This window comes from Geospiza fortis, unplaced genomic scaffold (genome assembly GCF_000277835.1).
Source record: "Geospiza fortis unplaced genomic scaffold, GeoFor_1.0 scaffold111, whole genome shotgun sequence".
NCBI classification, from domain to species: domain Eukaryota; kingdom Metazoa; phylum Chordata; class Aves; order Passeriformes; family Thraupidae; genus Geospiza; species Geospiza fortis.
In genome coordinates this window covers 3415475-3437364 of record NW_005054321.1, presented here as the reverse complement: position 1 = coordinate 3437364, position 21890 = coordinate 3415475, and the positions used below count along the sequence as shown (strand labels likewise).

At 40.5% G+C, this 21890-nt stretch overlaps 1 protein-coding gene across 1 annotated transcript in view; it reads left to right on the top strand.

Moving 5' to 3' along the window:
• The window catches only part of TNFRSF11B (TNF receptor superfamily member 11b), a 16194-nt gene extending 15466 nt beyond the window's left edge, over positions 1 to 728 (top strand). Inside the window, exon 5 of the mRNA XM_005420693.2 lies at positions 1 to 728. This exon is cut by the window's left edge and continues 421 nt beyond it. The gene's annotated coding sequence lies outside the window, so the exon portion shown is untranslated.
• The last annotated feature ends 21162 nt before the right edge of the window (positions 729 to 21890 follow it).

The window sequence follows — 21890 nt, the reverse complement described above, 5'->3', positions numbered from 1 at the left end:
CCCTAATTTCTGCAAGCAGTAATTAAACTGGAACATTATTTCACTACATTTTGATTTACTATTTATAGAAATGCCTGACTGGAATAGTTCTAAGTCTCCTGCAGTGGTTTTGAACGGTTTTTTTTCCTGTTTTTTTTTTTTTTTTTCTTTAATAAAAATCACTTTTCTAAAAGCTATTAACCCGATGGTAACACTAAGGGCCTGATTCTGCATTTTTGCACATTCAGAGTTGAAAAGTCCCACTATAGTCACTAGATGAGAAAGGAATGCCAGACCAGGCTCTACTCCAGTATTTGCTATTTATATCCTTCAAGGAATAAACATTTTTGTTGTACATATTTATTAAGTTAAATGGATATGAGACTGAATTTTAGGAAGAGAATTGGAAAGCACACTGTATATTTTCTAGCTAAACAAATATGATTCCATATATTTTTCTGGCAAAATTTTGTAGCATGCCCTAAGAGTTATTAATTTCTTTACATTTTGTATTTAAAAATGTATTATTACTTAGTATTATTTGTATAAGTTGTGGTATCTTTTGGTAAGGATGTTTTAATTTATCCAATGATTTTAACTCAAATACCGTGAAAATATAGCTCAAGTGACCTGAATATTTAAATATTCTGTGAGGAAGTGAATGTACCATATTTAAGAAGCTGGATTTTTATATAGAATTTCATAATCTTATTTTATAAAGCAATTAAATTTTTCAGTTTAGTTTTTGACTGGTGTTTTACTCTTGATTCTACAGTAGAAACTAATTACAAAGACAGACTATCTGGATTTTGCACTTTATCTTGGGCTTGGGTCTCTGCTACTCTCTGTCTGGTCTAGTAGTTAATATGTGAACCAAGTAAATATTGATCAGCACTGGATTTTCATGGTCACTGCAAAGGTGTAGAAGAAGCTACAAAAGTCTTACTGGTTCCAGTCTAAAAGGCCCAGGTGGTTGTGATAGGACTGATTACAGTTCCAGACACATTTGGCCCAGCACCACTCTTGGCCCAGTGACGTTCTTGGAGAGCTCACAACCTCTGCCCTAACCACAGCTTGTCATTTCATGGAGGAAAGATGATGCATGGGCCTGACAGGCTTGGAAAGCCTCACATATTGCCACTGTGTTTAAAGGAAGGGAGCACAGAGAGGTCACATAAAAAATAATCATTTACCATTTCCCTCAGCTACAGAATGAGGCACCTACAAAGCCCTGAGCCCCATAAAAGCAGAACAGAGAGTGGATGAGTGTCATTATCAAAAGCTCACAATTTTAAGGACCAGTGGTCATTCATAATGCGAGCCAAAGGCTTTAGTGGCTTCAGAGAAAGACTGTACTCATGGGGGTTTTTTTTCTTTAAACCATGTGAACAGAGCTTGAATATTCAACATATTCTTTTGCATTGTGAAAGGAAATGAAATCCATAAGCATTTAGCCTTGTATGACAAATATTCTTCTATTACAGATGAGAGGATCTTAAGTAAAGAATGAGAAAGAGATTTCTGGTTGATACGATAGGTGTTCATCAGAGTTGCTCTCCATATAGCAAATACAAATGGGACATTCTGATTTAAAATACTTGGGATTCATTTTTCACTGAATTCTCACATCACTTTTTTATCAAAGGGAATAAAGTCCCTTTTAAATTTCACATGCTATTAGCATCTCATTTATTGGTGTAACTGAGAAATGGTGCTGAATGTTAAAAAATTCCTAGTTTTGTGTTGATTCATTCGGGATAATTTACATACTTGCACAACAGAAAGTGGTTTTATATGTAATTAAAAGATTATAGCAACAGACTCAAATTTGCAAAACAGATACCAGATGTTTCCATGACTCTGACAGGTGTGGAGGTTTGGGATGTTTTAGGTGTTAAAGTGAGAATAATGATCTTACTGGCAACAAAATGAAGATCACACACACCTTGTAAACAAAATCATCTTAATCCTTTTTACATATACAACAATTTTGAAATTGATAGTAGAGTTCCAGTATCAAGTAGCACTATCATTTAAAAATTTATCACAGAGATAGAGCCCTCTAGAGAAAAGCACGGTTGCTCCTTAGCACATGAGTTTTATTTTATACATTTATTCTTCTATTTTTCAAATAGTTATATGTAACTCTCATTGTAAACAATGCAGTGTTTGTGGTCCCTCAGGAATGGCAATAGTGAAGAAGATACTTGGAGCCAGAGCCTACAGTTTAAGCTGTAACTACCATGTGAACCTGCTATACTTCACTACAGTAGAGTATGGCCTGGACTGGATTTCCTGGGAAAATTTAGCATTGAACTACAACCTGTGCCTTCAAAATAGGATTTTCCCCCCTAAACACAAAGTTACACATGCTTAATTAATTATACCTCTTAAAGCTGATTCAGTTAACCAGTTGCCCGTGCTCAGGCAGACACTTGTCAGCCAGTCTGTGCCTCATTTACAAATTCGGCTTCACTCAGCTGGAATGACTTGAACACATCCTGAGCAGGAGACATTTAAACTGTATTCCCTTCCCCAAAGAGCCTCCAGCCCAAAATAGCCAAGACAAACAAAAGCAAGACCCAGGATAATGAGGGAGAGGGTGAGGCAAACAGAAAGTGGGAGGAAAGCTTGGAAAAAATGTGGGTTTGGGGGTGGTAGCTTGTTTTATAAGGACGGCTGCAGGAGGAAGAAGATGTGCAATGGGCAGCAGGTAGGAGAGGGGTCCCTGTGTCCCTGGCTTGGAGGAAATGCTGCTGTGGGGAGCAAAATGTGAGATGTGAGGGCTGGGACAAACAGCCAGAGCTGGGCCTTGGGGGTGACTTGAAGAGGGATTTTGTGCTCAGGGTGCCCTGACCTGCCAGGGTTACAGTGCCTGGTCTCCTCCCAGCCCGGCTGTTGACCAGGCTCAGGAAGCAAATGTTTTGCCATCCTCTGGCCAGAGGTGAGGCCTGCCTTGCTTTGGGATGGAAAGGAGTAGAAGACCAAGGAAGCAAGAGAAGTGTGCTGTCTCTGCTGCCCCAGACAGGGGCAGGGATTGTCCTGTCCTGTCAGCTTCCCCTTCACCGAGACAAAGGAAAAGCAGTTTTGGGAGTACTTGAGGGAGACAGTGAGATGGGCTTTAAGGCAGGCTCTTCAGCTGTTGTTTCCAGCTCTGCTCTTGAAGCGTGGAAACAACCCCGAGCTATCAAAAAATACCATGGGTCTAAAGCACAACCTTATGATTCCAAAATCTTTTACAACCCTGCTTTTTAAATGGTTTTTATATGCACTTGTCCTCCATCAAGACAGTCTCTTAAGTCCCAGAAAATGCTTTGGAGTACAGAAATTAATGAAGAAACTAGACACTAAGTTCTGCAATAATATTTTTTATGCTGTGCACATCATCAAGAAAAGTAGACCCTAACCTGGTCCCTGACCATGGCCCAGGAATGCTCTCAGAGTAAAAATCAATAGTATAGTCTGCTATAGAATGAATGTTTTAAAAGTAAAGCTAGGTACTAGAGAGCTTTTAAAAAGTGTAGAGAACTGAATAATGAAAGAACTGACTAATGAAAAACCTTTGAAAGCGGTGGTTGGGAATGGGCACAATGCGGAAACCGAACACTACACACAGACTCACACACACCTACCAGGAACATCAGCACCCTTATCCCTTCAGCAGCCTGAGGCACCCAACCTGCCTGTCCTGATATGGGTCAGCATTGCCACTTCCAAGCAGAGGTGTCTGGTTTGCTCGTGAATCGCCTTCAAAGTGCCCAAATTGTCAGCCTTAAAGTAATTCAAAACTATGGCTCAGAAATAAGCAAATATTTATAGAAAAAGGTACCAGTAACTTCTGCAGACTATCGAAAACTATTCAATTTTGGACAAATGTCAAATATGGGAAAGGCCCACCCTTCAAACAATTTCTTTGTTGAAATAACTTGAAGAAATAAAAATTGGACAAAAATAACAGAAAAAAAAGAGTTTTTTCATTTTTCTTCCTTTACCTTAGTTGGATGAAGAAGCAGTATTGGCAATAAGCTCAGTAGTGAGGAGACAGAAAATATGTACAAAGCTAAGGCTGTTGTCACTGTGCGACTACTCCCAGTGGAGTTCAAGGACAAATCTATGGGAAAGAATTATAAGAATGGATGCAGAATTGCAATCAATTGAATAATTCTATTTTTATATTAGACTTTTGAACTGAATAAAACTTGAGACAAAATAAAGCAGATGAACACAATGTGAACGTAATTTATTCCACTCATCATCATCTTCATCCCTTGTATTTATGGCAAGTTTGCGTAGGATTCCTCTGTTTGTCTTTTTGCATTTAAAAAAAGTTCTTTCATACTACCAGGCTATTTTTTTTAAATCATCCTGACCTTTAGTACCTAGGAGGTTATTTAAAAGGAACCACATGATGAAAGACTGTGGCTTTGGCAATATTTCTTCTATGAAGAATACAGGGTGTGGTTCAATAATGGTGAAGACAGAACTTTCTGGAGAATATTTTTCTCCTTTATTTCTTTATCAAAGAAGGAAAATCTTCATTCTCCTTTAAATAAATAAATAAATAAATTTTCTGGCAAGTAGGATATGTATCATTCTGGATATGCAGAACTTTGTCAGCAGACAAAACAAAATTTCTGTCTATTGACAGTATCAGTGGTTTGGTATTTGGGGTGAGCTACAGTTCTGCCTATGGCACTTTAGATGAGTGAAATGACACATCCTAAAGGATAATTAATCCCATTTAATACAATGGAAATTCAGTGTCAGTAAGAGGTAGATCAGGTCTTTGCATTCTTTGAAGGGGAGAGACTGAGACATCAAAGACCAAGGTGCTTAAACACCAGCAGTTTTGCAAAAGCCTCTTTCTCCTGGCCGCAGTTAGGGAAGACTAACACAGGCTCACATTTTTGGGAAGGGTGTCCACACTTGGGAGATGTGTCAATGCTCAAAGTAGGGTGTGTTTTTTGGATTGCAGCAAAACAAACTGAGAGTGGCTGGCTGGTGGAGCTGTGGGGAAACTGGGCTATTCCTGTCTCTGGAGCTAGAGAGACGCAGCTTGGTTTGACACCACCTGGGTTGGGACCCAACACAGGGACACAAGGAGCAGGTAGTTACTGTAGCTGAGAAGTGTTTTTGAAAGTCTGAGAAGACTGACATGTTGAAACCTCAAGAAGGCAGAGGAATGATGCAGAAAAATTTTGCACTTTGTGCCTCAAAACCAGACTTTGTCTCTTGAAGCAATCACAAAAGCCAAGTGCTCAGAAAATAAGAGATTTCTTTGGCAGTTATTGACAAAGACCCCATAGTAGTACTTGGGTGATGTTGTGTGGGCAGAGGATGCTCACAGGCAAGCAATGGCAGCATCCAAGCAGTTCAATACCCAGCTGTAGAACTGACGACCCACAGATGCTCGCAGGCCCTCTCTGTACCCTCCATGGACTGGACAATTTAAACACAGCACAAGGGAGTTCAGACCCACCAAAGAAGCTGCTGCAAAGGTTTGTGTGCTGAAATTGGGTCCCTGCCTTCCCACCCCATCACTGTCTTAGTGAAACATGGTCTTACAGCCCGGCTCTCCCTTGGGGTGCAATCCAGCTGAGTGATTCCTTTGAGTGTAGATAATTGCTTCACTTTCCTGCCACTCTACCTCTCCTTGTCCAACAGCACACACAGAAGGGAGGTGGCACCAGGAGTGAACTTCTTCTTCCCCAGCCTCAGGGGATCCTACCCACCACTGCTGGGAAGGGGCCCTGACAGCCTGAAGACAGGGCAGGACACACCAGCCTCCAACCTCCATCCTGGAATGGGGCCACACAAGTGGCTGAGTGCATATGAAACAGTCATAGAAAAATGGGCAGGCAGGAGCTGCATTTGCATTAAACAGGCATAGAAAAAATGTGATAGAAAAGTGATGTCCAGGAGCCACAACCAGGGAAGTATTAAAAACCCTTTGTACAGCTCTATGAATTCAAACTCTGAGTTAACTATTGTTAATTTAGTGTTCTCTTCAGTTAAACTAATTGCAGAGTATTTCTACATGCACAAAGAAATGAATTTCAAAAAGAAGAGTACTGGGTGAAACACACAGGTCTGACTGTTCATGTCCCATCTTCCTCGCTCCCTTAAAACCATTCTAATCACACAATGGCCCTATTACAGCTCTTTCTGCTTTCACACTGCTCAGTTTGTTGATGCAATTCTTTCCCCTGCTTTGGCAGAGAGAAAGGCTCTGTTCTTACATTGCATTTTACCACTCTCCCATTCAGCCATGCTGGCATCCTCACGTCACCATGCAGAAAATCTGCAAGGTACATGCTGAGGCTGCAAGGAGCAGCAATTAACCACAGAGCCACTGCACTCTAAATAACCAGCCCTACAAAAAATATTTTGCTACTGCAAAGGCTCTATCAGCAGTGATCAGGATGGCAGAGCACTTTGCTATTGCTCTGTGCTACGCTGTATTTACAAGCTGCTTTGGAAGTGCAGAAATTGCACCTATTCCCACAGAAATGTCCCTGCTCCCTCTCACATGATGATAAGAGGGTGGTTATTGCAACATCTCACTGTGTAATCCTGAAGGGTATAGGACAAACTCAAACACCCACAGAATACAAAGTAAAAGGATTCTGACAAACAAAAAGCCTGGATTATACGTCAGGTAATGACTAGGAGAACCCTTATGCTAGGAAAATACAGCCCTGTGAAGAATCATCATTGCTCCCACAGTGCAGGTATTGTAAGACACATGCTCCAGTTTTGCTGAAGCAACAAAAAGTCTGACATACACAAAAAAAGCATCAGTCCTGTTGCCCCATTAGCCTTACTTAAGGTTAAAATACCTACAAGCCCATTCAGCACAGTATGTTTTTAATCAGCAGTTTCCAGGGTTTGCTCTCATGCCCCAGAGATAGCATTCCCACAGAAACTTTAACTGTAGAAATAAATGTATATTTCCAGAGCTGGCTATTTATACATGAAATCAAAATAATTACAATAATAAGAATAAAGAAACTACAGTTCTTTAATAGCCATTTCTGTTCTTTTTCTGTAGGAGAATGCTGAGTTTGAAATTCAGCCCTGGAGATATTTTTCACTCTCTCTAGACTAAGTTAATGTTCAATCCTGAGATGCCTGAAGGGAGCCGCTTGCCAACACTGGAGGAGGGCTTGGAGTAATTTTCCCACCTCCTGAGCAATTTACTGCCTTCTTGGTAAGGTATCCTTTGGGAAGATAATGGGTCTTTGGCCCTCATCTACATAATGCTCAACGGTTGTTTTTGATGTTCCAAATGTAAGGTGTTTTCCAAAAAAATTCCCATTGAGACATAACAAGCTGGCAGTGTTTCCCTGAAAAATCCCAAGTACTGAATCTTGTGGGAAAGGATGCTGACTCACTGGTTCAATACTGAGCTCTGATATGAAGAGTTAGGACAGTGGCATTATTCAGGCAAGAAGAAATCAATAGAAATGAGAAAGGAAGAATGAGGAAAAGACAGTTTTATATTTCTTATGAATGGAGTCATATTGTAAGAAGTATGAGGTTAGACTCATTTGTCATACATGGGTTTAGCTGACCTGCATGAATTTGTTTTATTCACGTTCACTGTGTTGTGCCTAGGGAATACAAATTCAGTGTTGAATTTTAAATTGCAGGACATCTAACTCTGCTTTTATTCCAATCCATGAAAAAAGTATTCTTCTCCTTTCTCTCCACCAGACTCTGAACACCCTGTAGTACTCCATTCTCTGAGTAAAACCTGAAATGGATGAGAAAACCCTTCTTTAAATGAACATTTTAGAACTGCCCTTTCTGAATTCTGGCATCTGAATTATGGTATGGTTTTATTTATGTATGATTTATCATAGCTTTGGGTGCACAGTTCATTTTCAAAAGTAAGAGGCAATCTTCAGGCCCATGTCAGGCATGAAAATATGTCTTACTTTTTATAGTTCTTTTAAAATTGTGATTTAAGGTTTATGCCTGGAATTTTTCACGTGTCCAAGGCTTACTTGTTTCTGTGGGATTTGTAAATGTTTTAGAGGAAGGACCTACTGAAAAATTAAATTTCCACAGGCAAGTAAAAAGAGCCAGTCTGCACCACTGCGAGTGCAATTATTGCCAGCATAGATAGTCATTGCTGCAAAAGGAAATATTTTCAGCTACAGTGTTCAGACAAAGAATTGTAAGGGAAAAAAACCCTATTTTGGTGTTTATTCAGAGTAAGAAAAATCTCCTTGCTTCTGGAAAGATGGGCTGAGAAGAAATGCATACAATTTAGTTATAGCTCAGCTATACCGTGCGGGATTACCCGAGCGATAACCGCAGGCACTGGGAGCCAGCCCAGCAGCCGACATCCTGCCCAGCAGCCTCCTCATCCCCTGAAGGCAACGCTGAGCACCGACCAGAGAAATTCTTGCGGAAGCTCAGATTTCAGATCCACTGGCTTTTCACTTCTACCTCCCAAGCAAACATTGGCTGGTTGTGCCAGAGGGGAATTTTGAGTCCACAGAGACAGACACCTGATTATCCAAAAACTTTCTGGGTTATGCTAATGTGTCTGGTTTCAGTCTGGTCTCTGCAAATTTTCTGTGAACCCTGCTTCAGTTCCTCTTTTCTTCTGAATTTCTCTGCGAACAGAAATTTCAGTGGATGCCTGGTCTTGCTCAGACTGATGTTGCGCAGCAGTATATCTTGATTTGTAGCTTTTTTAATTTACTGACAGCATAAGTGAATGACCAGGCTCTGCAGCCTACCCCAGTTCAACCTTCTCTTCTTGCTGCTAGAGCTCCACCAGTAGAAAGGGGCCCGGGGTAATATGAAAGAATAATGAATGAACTGTCTAAATCCTGGAGACGCATTTCCAGCTAGAGGACAAATCAGGAGTTACCACTAAGGAGCAGCCTCTGGGAACTCCTGTTACCATAGCTTACTTGCTTCTGGAAGCAGCAGGAAGCTCAAGGAAAGGGTTAGTGCCTGCTTGCTGCTGGTTGATGACAAGAACAGAGAAAAAAAAGTAATCTCATCTTAAGTCCCTGGGTCACTTCACCAGCTCACCCTGAGTCAACAGTCTGGTTTTCTTTTAAATGCTTGATTAAATATCAATATGTTACAAGTGGAGAAGCAAAGTATTTCATATTGCCTCTGTCAATTGCAGTGAACACTTCACATTTCTCTGCTCAGTCCAATGGTTTTGTGCTCAGAAAGATTTGGCACCAAGATTTATTTGAATATGGCCAGAGAGGGAGTTTTGGCTTCAATGGTCACTAAGCGCATCTGTCTGGCACTCTGCTCTGCTCCTTCCCACGGGCTCACTCACAGAGCCTGCTGCAACCACGAGTGGGCAGAGCCTAGAGGGGTTCAAAGATTTCATCTGACATGAAATTTCCCCTTCCTCTGCCACCAGGGGTTGAGGGAACCCCAGCTGCAAGTCAAAGAGTTTAGATCATTCACACAGGAAAATTTGAAAGCACTTTTAAATTCAAAGCAAGAGGTTAAACTAAGCTTTTCCTTCTGAAAAGACTTACTTATTTGAAGTTAAATGGGTAATTCTGTTTCCCCCCCACCAAGTCAAACAAAAGCAAATGTAGTATGTTAATGCTTTAAAATGTTTAAAGCATTTTAAATTAAAACAAAAGAGAAAAAACATCAATTCTTTTAATAATCCTGTTTTAATAATCCTGTTTTTATTTCTAAGCATAAAAGAAATGAGTTGAAGTGGAACATGAATGTTAACTCCATTTGACTGCAGCAAGTGGAGTGGTTTCTGTCCACACAGAAGTTGTATTTACCTGTAAAATTAGGGGGAAAATTATTTAAACCTTCAGAAATAATTAAATTTTGAGTAAATTGTGGGTCTTTATGGTTATACAACAAGTGGTTAGATCTGTTTGCTTAGAAGGCAGGGGACCAAAAACACAGTGTGATCTTACACAGTGTAAATATATTGTGGATGTATTTTCTTAGTTTAAATGGATGCAGAACAGGTTTCCTTTAGCATGCACTGTCACATACAATTTGTGGGACACAGACAGAACTATTTAGTTGCTCTACACAAAAAGGACTAAAAGTACTGGCCTAAAACTGCCTAGAATGAAGAAAGACTAAAGAAAATGGGGACTGAAGGTATCCCTAGGTTTCTGATTGTAGATAGTCTCTTATTCTGCCTGAGAGGACTGTGAGGAATAACATGAACTCATTTACCCTTGGCTTAGATAATTTTTTTTTTTAAAGCCCCAATTTTGTTACGTTATGGTAGGTTCAGTTTGTGTAGGTCCCTGTCCCTGGTGCATCCCTGGTTTTTTTCTGTCTTGCAGACTGTTCTTTGTGGGATACCTTGTACAGCCTCTTAATAAAGTCAGATTAGTGAATCAAACCCACTAATCATCATATCCAAAACAAATAGGACCCAAAGTTGCAAAGTAAGAAGGATTTTGCCTGCACTCCTGAATCTCTTCAGAAGAGAAGCCAAACTTTTAAGAGAGTTGGCAGAAGGTATTAAAGGAACTTTTCTTACCAAGTGAGAGCAAAAACTGGGTGTTGATTACCTTCAAAGTAGCTCAAATATAGACATTCTTACATGGCTTTTTTTTAACCTGGGTTATCCATTACTTTTTATTTCAGGCAAAACGAATGTTCAATAAACAGTGAAAGTGTCCTTTCTTTGTCATTGTGTAAGACTGTTTCTTTCTCAGAAGTGTAGCTGGTTTTTATTACACAAATGAATAATTCTGGAAAGACCATGCATAAAGGAAATCAGTTATTTAGCCCTTTCTGGAAGAAAGGTCCTTCATTTTTTAGTAGCTGCTGATGTTTCTGCTTTAGCAGCCTATGTGCATTGACACTGTCCTGAATCAAAAAAGGCCTTTACACTTGCAGAGTGTAACTTGTCCTTCTTCCTGTGGCCCTGGAATAGATGATGAGGAATGATGTAGTGATGAAATGTTTCAAAAGAGGTGACACACCGAAGATATTTAAACCCAGACCTATATCCTGGGTCTGAGTCACCTTTTGACTCTGGCACACCTGTGATTAGGGTCCAGGCTTTCAGCTCTGCCCCAGTGTCTATGACCAAGTACACCAAACCCTCTCCCATCTTTTTTCTCCCAGCCATGCACTCCTCAGTGAGGCAGAAAGAAAATACCTGTGTTTCCAGTCTGAAGCCTTACTGGCTTCATGGACATGGAGAAGCAGTCTGAAATGTGTCTTCTGCAGGCAGTTCCTCCAATTGTCCATGCTGAACAGTAGTTCCATGGCTAAATAGTCTTTTATTACAAAATGGCAGAAAACAAAAAGAGGTCTGAGGGAAGTGCAGGAGACTAGGAGTGCAAGAAGAGTAGACAATAGTGAAGGAGCAAGGATAAAATAGGAGTCAGTATAATTAAAGGAGCAGTTTGGAATACGATGCTGTGTTGTAGCTCTCACAAGGAGCATCTCATGTGTGTTAGAAAACCTCTTGGTCATAAAAGAGCTCTTCCAGAGGGGGCCCTTGGTGACCTGCATGCTTAAAGTGAAGACCACAACTGCACCCTGATAAGGAAAGGAAGAAAGTAGAAATGAAACACACTGACAAAATGAACCAGAATCCAAGCAGAAGGAAGAAAGCAGAAAATTTCACCTTCCTTCACCAAAAATATGCAGGCTGAATATGCATTGACTTTACATATACTCATTTATTATATGACTCCAGACAGAATGTCCCTATGGGTAATAGGCACAAACTGCAAAACAGGAGTTCCCTTATGAACATCAGGGGTCTTATCCATATTCTCCTATGAGCATGAAAAAAGAAGGAAAAAAAACCCAAACCAAAACTCTGGAAGAGATTACCCAGGGAGGTTTTGGAGTCTCCATCCTTGGAAGTATTTGAAACATTTCTGGATGCAGTCCAGGATGACTGGCTCTAGGTGGCCCTGTTTCAACAGGGGGGTTATATCAGTTGACCTCCAGAGACTTTCTGTCCCCAACCATCCTGTGATTCTGTGATTCTGTGAATGCCACAGTGTATCTTTGTGCTATGTTGGACTTGGCCAGAAGGAGCAGAGGTCATACATGGTGTAGGCCTATGTCACCACAGTCCGGGTCACCTGGCTCCATCTCCAGAGGGGTTGTGGCACATGCTTCACAGTCACTGGGGAAGCAACAGTGCAATAAGGTGTCACACACATCTAGACTCCATTATCCTCTGTCTCTCTGGGACTGTTTTCCCTCCCCAGGAAAGCCACTTGTATCTGCTTTTAAAGTCTCTACTTGAGGAAGAATTCAAAAACAAAGAGGACCTGAAAATACATGGTGTGCATGTATGCTTAGGTCAGAAGTGCACCTGCCTCAGATGATAATTATTCTGTATTTTTAGCATCAGGGCGGACAAATCTTTCTATTTTCTTCATTGAACATTAAAAAAAAAATCCTTCCTGTTACACACCCAGTACTCACAAGGATTGTTATTCCAAAGGCACTGCCCACTTTGTTAACACATGCGCAAAAGTTGCTTTCAAGCAGATGGATAAACACAGCCTGGCTTTATTTTAGGCCTGTCATTTCTTTACTAATGTGACTTTTCAGCTTGGTTGGAGTGATTGCTAAATTTTACAGTCCCTAATTCTTCAGTTCAAATGCTGAAATTCTGATGCTGATCTAATATGTTCAGCTCAACATTCAGAAATATGCACGAGGTATATTCAGAATTGCACTATTGTTTATCTTGATTTTGCTATTCAACTTTCAGTTTTAGTGAACACAATTTACAAGAAAATCCCTCATTTACTTATATAAAACAAGCCTAAGTAAGTGTCTTTATACCTCTTTCATGTTTTCTTTTTCTGATTAAGATAAAGTAGTGATAAAAATTAATTAAGAATTAAACAATTTCTCACAAAAGCCTTTTTCCAGACAGTAGAAGCTTCCAGAGATTTAAGATGAAGGGATTCTACCTCATTAGACAGCTCAGTCTTGCCAATCTGTTTACATGGAGAACAAATGAAATGCAAGAATTAAGATGGTTTCAGAATTCAAGTGAAACAGCTCTGCAAGATGCTACAGAAAGCAATGCAGCAGAGCTTCTGTTGCAATTTCTATTTAATAAGATATGATAAATCCATTTGCCTGACCCTGAATCTCAAGCTCTCCAGTCTGGTGGTAGAGATTTGTTCCACTTAACAAGCCGTAGCAAGTGTGACTTTGACTGGACTGAGGCACTCTACAATGGCTGTGAGACAGTGCAGAATGTCCACACTGGTTGTGCCATTTTTTTGCTCAGCACAAGCAGACCAGGAGTCTGGAACTCTCTACTATTCTGTCTACATGTTTAGATGTTAGAAGAGTTATATCACTTCCCTCTTCCCCTCTGTGCTGGCCTGCCCTCCATTTCTCATCAGCACTCTTTATGAGCTGTGTTCAGTAACACTCTCAGATGGTTTTTAAAAACATGCTGGTTTAACATTTCTTCAAAAAAAAAAACCAACAGATTCCCATCAGACATAATTTTACAGTCTTATACAAATGTTGAATTCCCCTCATTATTCCTATTGACCTTGGCTTTACTTAAATCCTGTGGTTGTGCATTAGTGCTTCTGCATAATATAAGATCATTTCCCTTTAGTAAGATTTACACTGCAGTGCTTTAAAAATGACTAAGTATCTCCTTGTTCTTGCTAGAAAGCCAATAAGGTGTCTTTTACCTGATTGTCCATTTTATTTGTTTCCAATTTAAACAGTCCTGTGATTATTTGCTCTTTGCTGTAGTGCTTTGCATAGCCCATGAAGATAATTTCCAGATTAGAGCAGAGTCAGGCAAGAGACGAGGAAAATGGACAGAAGAAAGCCAAGTATGGAGGAGCTGAGTATAGGAAGGGCTATGAATGACCACTGAAATTCTTTCTCAGTATGTTCTTTTGACATAAAATTTGTTCCTGGGTGTCAGTGCATGAATGTTCCCCAATATGAGTGGCAGGTAGCCTTTGGTGAGTGGGACAAGGAAGAAGAACAAAGAAAATTGGAGACAATTCAAAATTTTGAAAACAAGAAGAGAGGTGAGGAAGGTCTGTTGGCCTGTCTGATGCAGCGGGATCTAAGGATCTGATTACCAGTTGCAAAGGGACTCCAGACAAATAAAGGTGGGAACAGACCAACACTGTATGTTGTTTTGTTCATCAGAAGTGAGCATGAAGCTTAGGCAGAAGTGTGACTTGTCATCTTGTCTTGCTGGCTGACCACAATGCTGTTGGCATGTTATGAATGCTGGGTTCACATTTAACTTTTCTCTTGATTTTTGAGGTTGGATTAGGGTTTTTTCTTCTCATTTTCTTGGGGTGCTAGGCCCAACTGTATTCAGGCAAAGAGCCCTTACATCAGCATCTCTGCAAGTACAGGACCAGCATGGAATTTTCCATTTTGTTAGAAAGTGTGTATTTGTCATAAGCTACCCATTTCAGTGAGTGCTTGCATGCCAGCTTTCTTGGGAAGAATTTTGCAGTGTCTCCCTGGGATTTCCAGTGAAAACAGGCTGCTCAGTTTCCATAACTGTTTGTAAAGGCACATACTTGGGGTGTGAGAGATCTGAAGTCAACTCCTTGGCTCCAAGAAAGATACCACTGCTGGTATAAAACAAAATAGGAGAGACTGAGAGAGTGTTAACTAAAGAAAGACAATAATGTGTTGTGGAGACACTTACAATGGGGAAGAACAATCTTCAAGCCCATGAATTGAATGCAAAATACAGACCTCACTCAAGTCTGACACATTTTGTATGTATTTCTTAAGAGCTCCTAGGTGTTGAATTATGGTAATCAATTTCAGTAAAGAACATTGAAAAAATATCAATATGCCCTATAATTCTGGATTAACTGATCTCCATGAACTAGCATGCAAAATAATGTCTCAGCTATGCAACATGATGATATTAACATGTCTCTATGTAGCTGAACCTTCCCCAATATTCCTTGATGGCGCTCACCATACACTACCACTTTGGGATCTCATATCTTTTATCCAAGAACAGAACCCAAATGAGCAACAAAACAGATTACTGTTGAAATTATTCCTGCCTAAGAAGGCAAGACTTCAGAAAAAGCATATGCTGAGAGCCAAAAGATGCATCTGTGATAACAAAGCTTTTTTATCAACCCTGATGTTATTAATGCCATCTTTTTACTTAGGAAGTCCTTAAACTCTTTCACAAAAAACTGGCTTAAACTTAATTGAACTTAAAAGCATAGTTCCCAATTAATAGTGATGTTCATTTCATTATTATTGAGATGCCCTCAAGAAATGTAACATGGCCTAATTTATTGTGCCCATCTCAGTCTGAGCTGTTTGTGTCTGCATGTTTCTCATTTCCTTCCAAGATAAAATCCAGGCAGCTCTTCCAACAACCAAACCATATAGAGGCCATGATGCTGTCTTTCATGTTTTTACTGTTGGACTCAGCTCCCAGTAAGGTACTGGCTACTGTTGTTAAAGCACCACAGGCCTGCAAATAGACCCAAACTTGTTGCAGAGTTATTTATTCCAATAGCAAACCAGAAGTCTATCAAATCCCCCTCACAAGCAAATGATAATCCATCTACTTATCATAATAAAATTTTCCTTTAACATGAAGGGTTACACAATATGTTGACTGCATCATATTTTCCACTTCATCATCTCATTAAAATATCTACACCTGAAAGCTTGGAGAAGCAAGTGGGTCCTGCAGCCAATCATTAGGCTGAAGGTAGGCATCAAAATTTATTTTCCAAGAAGATTTTAAAAAATGGCTTGGAGTTTTTGCAATTTCTTGCTTTCACTCCTTTGTCTTGTTCTCCCTTTGCCACTTCTGGTTATCTCATCTACTTTGGCTCTTTGAAAGAACAGAACTGTTACAGCAAAGAAGGAAAACAATAAAACCATTTTCCAAGATGCTGACAGCTCTGTGACTCCTGTGCACCTGGAAAAATCAAGCTATCAGCATACATCTTTTTCCTCTTGATAGTCAAAAATGGTGAGCACAGTCTATACAGACTATGCCACTCTCTCTTGCATGAAGGTCTGACGACAAAGTCATGGTTTGGGCCATTCTGCAAAAATGTCCTTTCAGCCAGGAAGAAAGCATATATTTATCTCTTGATCTCATATAATGCCCAAATCTTATCTTTGAAATGATACAGAAAGCGCATCTCTCTGGGAACACTTGGATCATACTGGAATCAAGAGTTGATTCTGGCACCAGACCACAATTTCTCCCACTCTGTGGCTCCCATCAGCAATGAAACTCTAATTCAAACTTCATCAATTTAAACGGTATTTCAGAAATATAATGGAGATTAACACTGGTTTTCTCACTGACACATCAAACTCACCTATTACTAAGAAGTATTTTGCAAGACTGAATGATGTTCCTTGAAGCTGCGTCCCCCAATCATGGCTAAATGCCCTCTTTCATTGTATGTCCTGAAGTACAACCCCCTTGTCCCACTTGGGCAGGTGTTTGGAGCATGTCCTGGCCCCATACAGACATGGTCTCTGGCAGTAGTGGCCTCTAAACCAGGTCCCAGCCTCAGCTGGGCAAGTACCAACTGACCCTGACTGTCCCCATGCGGAGGACACAACAAGCACTGGGAACAACCGTTTACTGGTGTCCAAGCCCTATGGATTTCCCAAGCAGCCTCAGGGTACTCTGTATTTCTGGTGCCTTGGCTAGATTACAGAAGGCCTTGTGCCCTCCCCTACACATCTCCATTCACCCCTCCCACTCACACACCATTGTGTCTTCCTCCCTGGCCAGGGATGTCCCTGCAGTGTCAGTCCTCAAGCTCCCCACATCTTTCACTTCTCCCTCACACATTAGTTGACAACCAAATCCTTAGGCTCCACGATCTGGATGAACTAATCTGAGTTTGTGGTAATAGTGGTGAATCAAGTGAACTAATACAAGTTTCCCTCCCAGTTCTATCTTTCCATGATATTTATCTCCCAGCTGCCTCCTCTCTCCTGCTGTCCCCTTCCCTACCCCAGAGAGAAGGATGCCCTCTGCACCACCACTGCAGACCCTGCTCAGCCCTGTAGACTCCTGGAACCAGCATAAGGATGATGTCCAAGCACCACCGAAGCAAACAGCCTTTTCAACATTCATTTCTCAACTGATCCACAACAGCCCCAGGTGCTCAGTGAGCAGCCTGCTGGGTGGGGCTGCCACAGACCAGGGCTGCCGCTTGGCCTTGCTCATGTCAGCTCTCCCCCGGTGCAGCAGGTCTCTGTCCCTGCAGGGCTGTCTCAGGTGTGTGCTTGGGTGTGTGAACATGTGATCTGGGTGAGCACAGGCACAGCCTGAATGGATGTTTGGCCTGGGCAGCCAAAATCATCCCTTTCTGCTGAGCAGTGGCTATGGAAGCACTGGAGTCTTTGTGAAAAAGCTCACCTCTGCAAATTTGCAGGCTGAAATTCAAATGTTGCCCCTATCTACAGTTGTGAAAGCTCTCTCTTGTTTCCTGTGTTTTACAAGGGACCGAACAATTGCTATTTGGGTCAAAATTTATTCCCAGTGTTGCAACAATGGACCATAACCACCTGAAGGTGTTGTGGACTTGTTTTTTCTGTAGCAAGATGGACAGAGAATAGTGATTTTTCCTGGGGGCTCTCAAAGGAAAAATTAGATTTTGTTAAAGATGCCATAGAGAATGATTACTTCTTTCTCATTTTATTGCTCCACTCTGCAATGACAAAATACATGAAACCCAAACACATGCCCAGTCATATAACAGCAATTAAAAGCACCTTACAAATAATATATGATTCACCACAGTGCAATATCATTTATAATACAATTTTAATAATCCCAGAAAAAATGGAATTTTGCAGCCTATGAGATTTTCCTAACTTGTGTGCAACAGCCATTGGATTATTTTTCATCCAGCCTTGTTTCCATGAGGCTGACACAAAAAATATTAAGTTTTTTTTCTCCTGCTGGGAGAAAGCAGGACTTAAGAGTATGTGTAAACTGAGTACAATAAACTAAAGTAAATTTAGAATAAAAATAATATTAAAATAATAAGGAGGGTTGACTGTAAATAAGAGATTTAGTAATTTTTGTATATTCAAATGTCTGCCATACCCCAAGAAAATTAAAATCTAAAAGTGGCGGAAAGTGTTCATTTTTTTGCCATCTGGCAAGTCTGGGGTCCAAAGACAATTCTAGACTTTATTAAATCAATGGTCTGGCTGGATCATCGTCCAGGTACAACAGAACAGCCTGGGCAAAAAACACCAGAAATGAATCAAACCAGTTACTGATCCATAAATAAATAAAAATCCATGAGTTACTGGAGAAATGCTTTAGAAATTAAAATCTCTGAAATGCTTCATGTTTTCTTTGAACCAAGCAGTAAATTGAGACAACTCACTTATTGACAAGTCTATCCTGCTCATTTCCCATGTTGGAAAAAAAATCATGAATAGGCACAATTTCATGGCTATGGGCCCATGACTGCATTTCAGCAATGTCATACACGACCTGCTGGTTGCAAAGGCCTGTACAAACTGGCTTTGAAAGCCAGGAAAGGCATAGCAGAGAACAATGGTTCCATGAGATGGACAGACAGCACAAGCATGTTTGAGTGGATTTAATGCCCAGCTCCATGCATTGTCAGCTCAGCTGTGTGCACCATTAGAAATTTTGCTGATGATAGCAAAGTGGGAGGTGTTATTGAGTCACTTCAGCGACAAGATTCCTTGCAGGGCATAGATACGTTGGAGCTTTGAGCTATGGTTAATGGGATAAAATTTAAGTATTGGACTCCGCACTTAGGATGAAGTAATGCCAAGCACAAGAATAAATTGGGAGAGGAGTGCTTTCCTCAGGAAAGGAAGTGAAGAGGGAGGTGATCATCTTTTGTCCCTAGTATCCAGTGATAGAATATGTGGAAATAGTTCAAAGCTGCAGGGGATGTTTAGACTGGACATTAGAAAGTACTTCTTTACCGAGAGGTGTTTAAACACTGAAATAGGCTTCCTAGAGAGATGGTCAATGCCCCAAGCCTCTGAGTGTTTAAGAAGCATTTTGACAATGTCCTTAATAATAGGCTTTAACTTGGTCAGTGCTGAATTGTTCAGGCAGTTGGACTAAACAATTCTTGTAGGTCCCTTCCAACTGCACTACAGTATTGAAATCTATTCTATTCTATTCTATTCTATTCTATTCTATTCTATTCTATTCACTCTTTTCTATTCCATGCTATTCTACAGAGTCTGGTGAACTGGTGGGATGGACGAACCTGCTGTGTGCTCTACCACCAGTGTGCAACTCCTCAGCTTGGACATTATCTGGATGCAGTGATTAAAGATTAAACATGAAGGTGCTGCAATTTTTTTCACTCTCTCCTTGCCAACCCAGCTTCTGCCACCCAGCCCTCCTGTTATCATACAATAACTTTGGGGGACAGCTCCTGGTGTAAACTGTGAGACAGGCTGTCATGGCAATCAGCTAAAAGCCAGGTGCTTGGTGTAAAGGGGAAAACCTGAAAGACAGACCTGCTAAAATTGGAGAGACAGGGGAAAAATAACTGCAAAAGGGAAGACACCTCCACGGAAAGTTGAAACATAGCTGCCCATTGTTGAAGATGGATCAATAGTCGCTATAACCTCTAAAAACATCTCAACGTGTTTCTTCAGGCTACAGCTGGATCCGACAAAGCTGTCAGCATCTGCATGAGTGATGCAGCTGGAGCAAGGCCATGTGCAGGGCCATTTGGGTGCCAAGCTGGGATGAACCAGTAGGGGCAGGTGGGGTGACAGTTCTGGCTGTCTGGCATGAAGGCGCCATTTCATCCTTTGCACCAAGGCCCATGCCAACCATGCTGCAAGGCAACCCGGAAAATTATGTTTTGAAGCAAGAACAGAGCCTGTTAATCCTTGTTAATGCAAAGCCTCTGTTAAAAATGATGTGCACATTTTAAAGAGTTTGTTTCAAGCTGGCTAAACCATGAAAAGGGGACATTCTTTATTACCACTTCTCTTTAAGTGGATTAATTTCCATTCCTCCTGAAGTGAGCCTTAGGGAGTGAGGAAGAATCACTTCCTAAGAGCTAATGGAGAAGGCGTCGCCTATATAACACCACCAAAAATATTCAGTTACGCTTTCCCCACAAAGCCACTGAGTAATTTAAAAAAAATAAAACATCAGAACACAGGGCAATTTGCTTCTCTGTAATTTAGAAGATAAAAGGGAACTGATGCTGTAATTACAGGCTGAAAACCCAAAACCCTCATTTTTTAAAGTTGTTTCAGTGGATTTTTTTAAAATTGGCATTAGCTTCTCCAAAGCAGGGACAAAACCTCCAGTCAAGGGCTTTGTTAAAATTTGAATTGACTAAGGAAAGGTGCTGGAGGGGACCCTGGCAGATCAGAGGAGCTTAGTATGCCACAAGGCAGAGCTCCAAGCAAAGACTTGGATTTGCTACAGACAGAATTAAGTGCAGAAGAGGAGATTTGCCATGTTGATGGTATTTTCCATCATACCAGATAAGTATTCTCGCTTTACAGATCAGACACTTGAGGCACAGAAATAATAAGATTGATTAAAAAGATGCTGCTGAAGAGACCAGAAAACAAAAATCTACACTAACACACCTTCTGTGTTTTTCTTAAACCTACTAATCCTTTGGGTTCTCAGGTAGTTAGTGTATATACAGTATGGTTAGCTATATATGTGTAGTATAGTTATATATGTGTGCATACATAGAACAGCTCAAAATTAGCTAATTCTAATATTCTAGTAATCTTAGTATTCTCAAAATTAGCTAATTTAAGCTCAAATGCTGCAGGCCCATCACAGCCTTTTCAGAAATCTGTTGCTATATCTTCAAACAAATGAAACCAAATCTAGAGGGAAAGACGTATTTGCAGTGAGTATTTTCAGGGAAGCAAAGTTGGACAACATAACTTCAAGATTATTGTGTCTTTTCCAATGAAGTTCCTTGTTCTGAGGTAAGAGAAATTCACCTCCTGTACCTCTGTGCCCTTTCTCAGTAATTCAAGCTGATGTTGTTGGTCATTTTCTGTTAGAAGGTCAAAAGAGATGGTCTCCTCCCTTGCCTCAGGAACACACTGTCTCTTGCTTATGCCAGAACACTTTTTTAGGCAAGGCTTCTGACTTTCTCATTTCCTTTCCTGTTTTGTTTTGCAGGGATTTTAAGCTCTTGGCTTCCAAGTTCTCTTTTGCCTTTGTTTATTGCCATTTAGATTTTAGTTGTTTTTGTTAAGATGCTTCAGGCATGGATGCCCATAAATTAAAATGCATTATTATTATAATAAAGCTGCGTCACTGCTGAAAGCCAGACTGGCCAACATAGACCTCTAAATAGAGGGCTAAGTGAGAAATTGGATGGTATTGACCTGTACAACAGGCAACACAGCAGAAAGTATCCAGTCTGGGAGGTGGAAAATATGTAGAGGAAATGTACAAAGGAGTGTTCATATAAGCTTCTGGTGACCTGTAAAGTTAATCTTTGAAAACTGGGATCACCATGAAAACCTTTAAAACTTTCATAGGAAACTGAGATGAATTATATGCTTATAAAACTGTGGTTGTTCTAAACTGTTGGGATTAAACGCTAAAACAGGCAGCATACTTTGACTCCCATCTTAAATGAGCCAACCAACTTGAGACAGCAGCGACTGTGCACTACCACAATTACAGGGAGATGTTGCTTATTGCAGCAGCCATCTATGAAATGAAGAATTCAATGATCAAATAAAACAGCCTGCTCTATTTTTCAAGCTTCTCTTTGAATATTCAAATAAAAAGTTTTCACTTCAGTGTTTCAAAAAAAATACCCCAGGTAGTTGTACTTGTCGTTTCACTGCTGTGTTTAACCCAACTCATGGACAAACATTCAAAAATTTAGCAGTTCTCTTTATTAGTGTGAAAACACTAGGTAGGA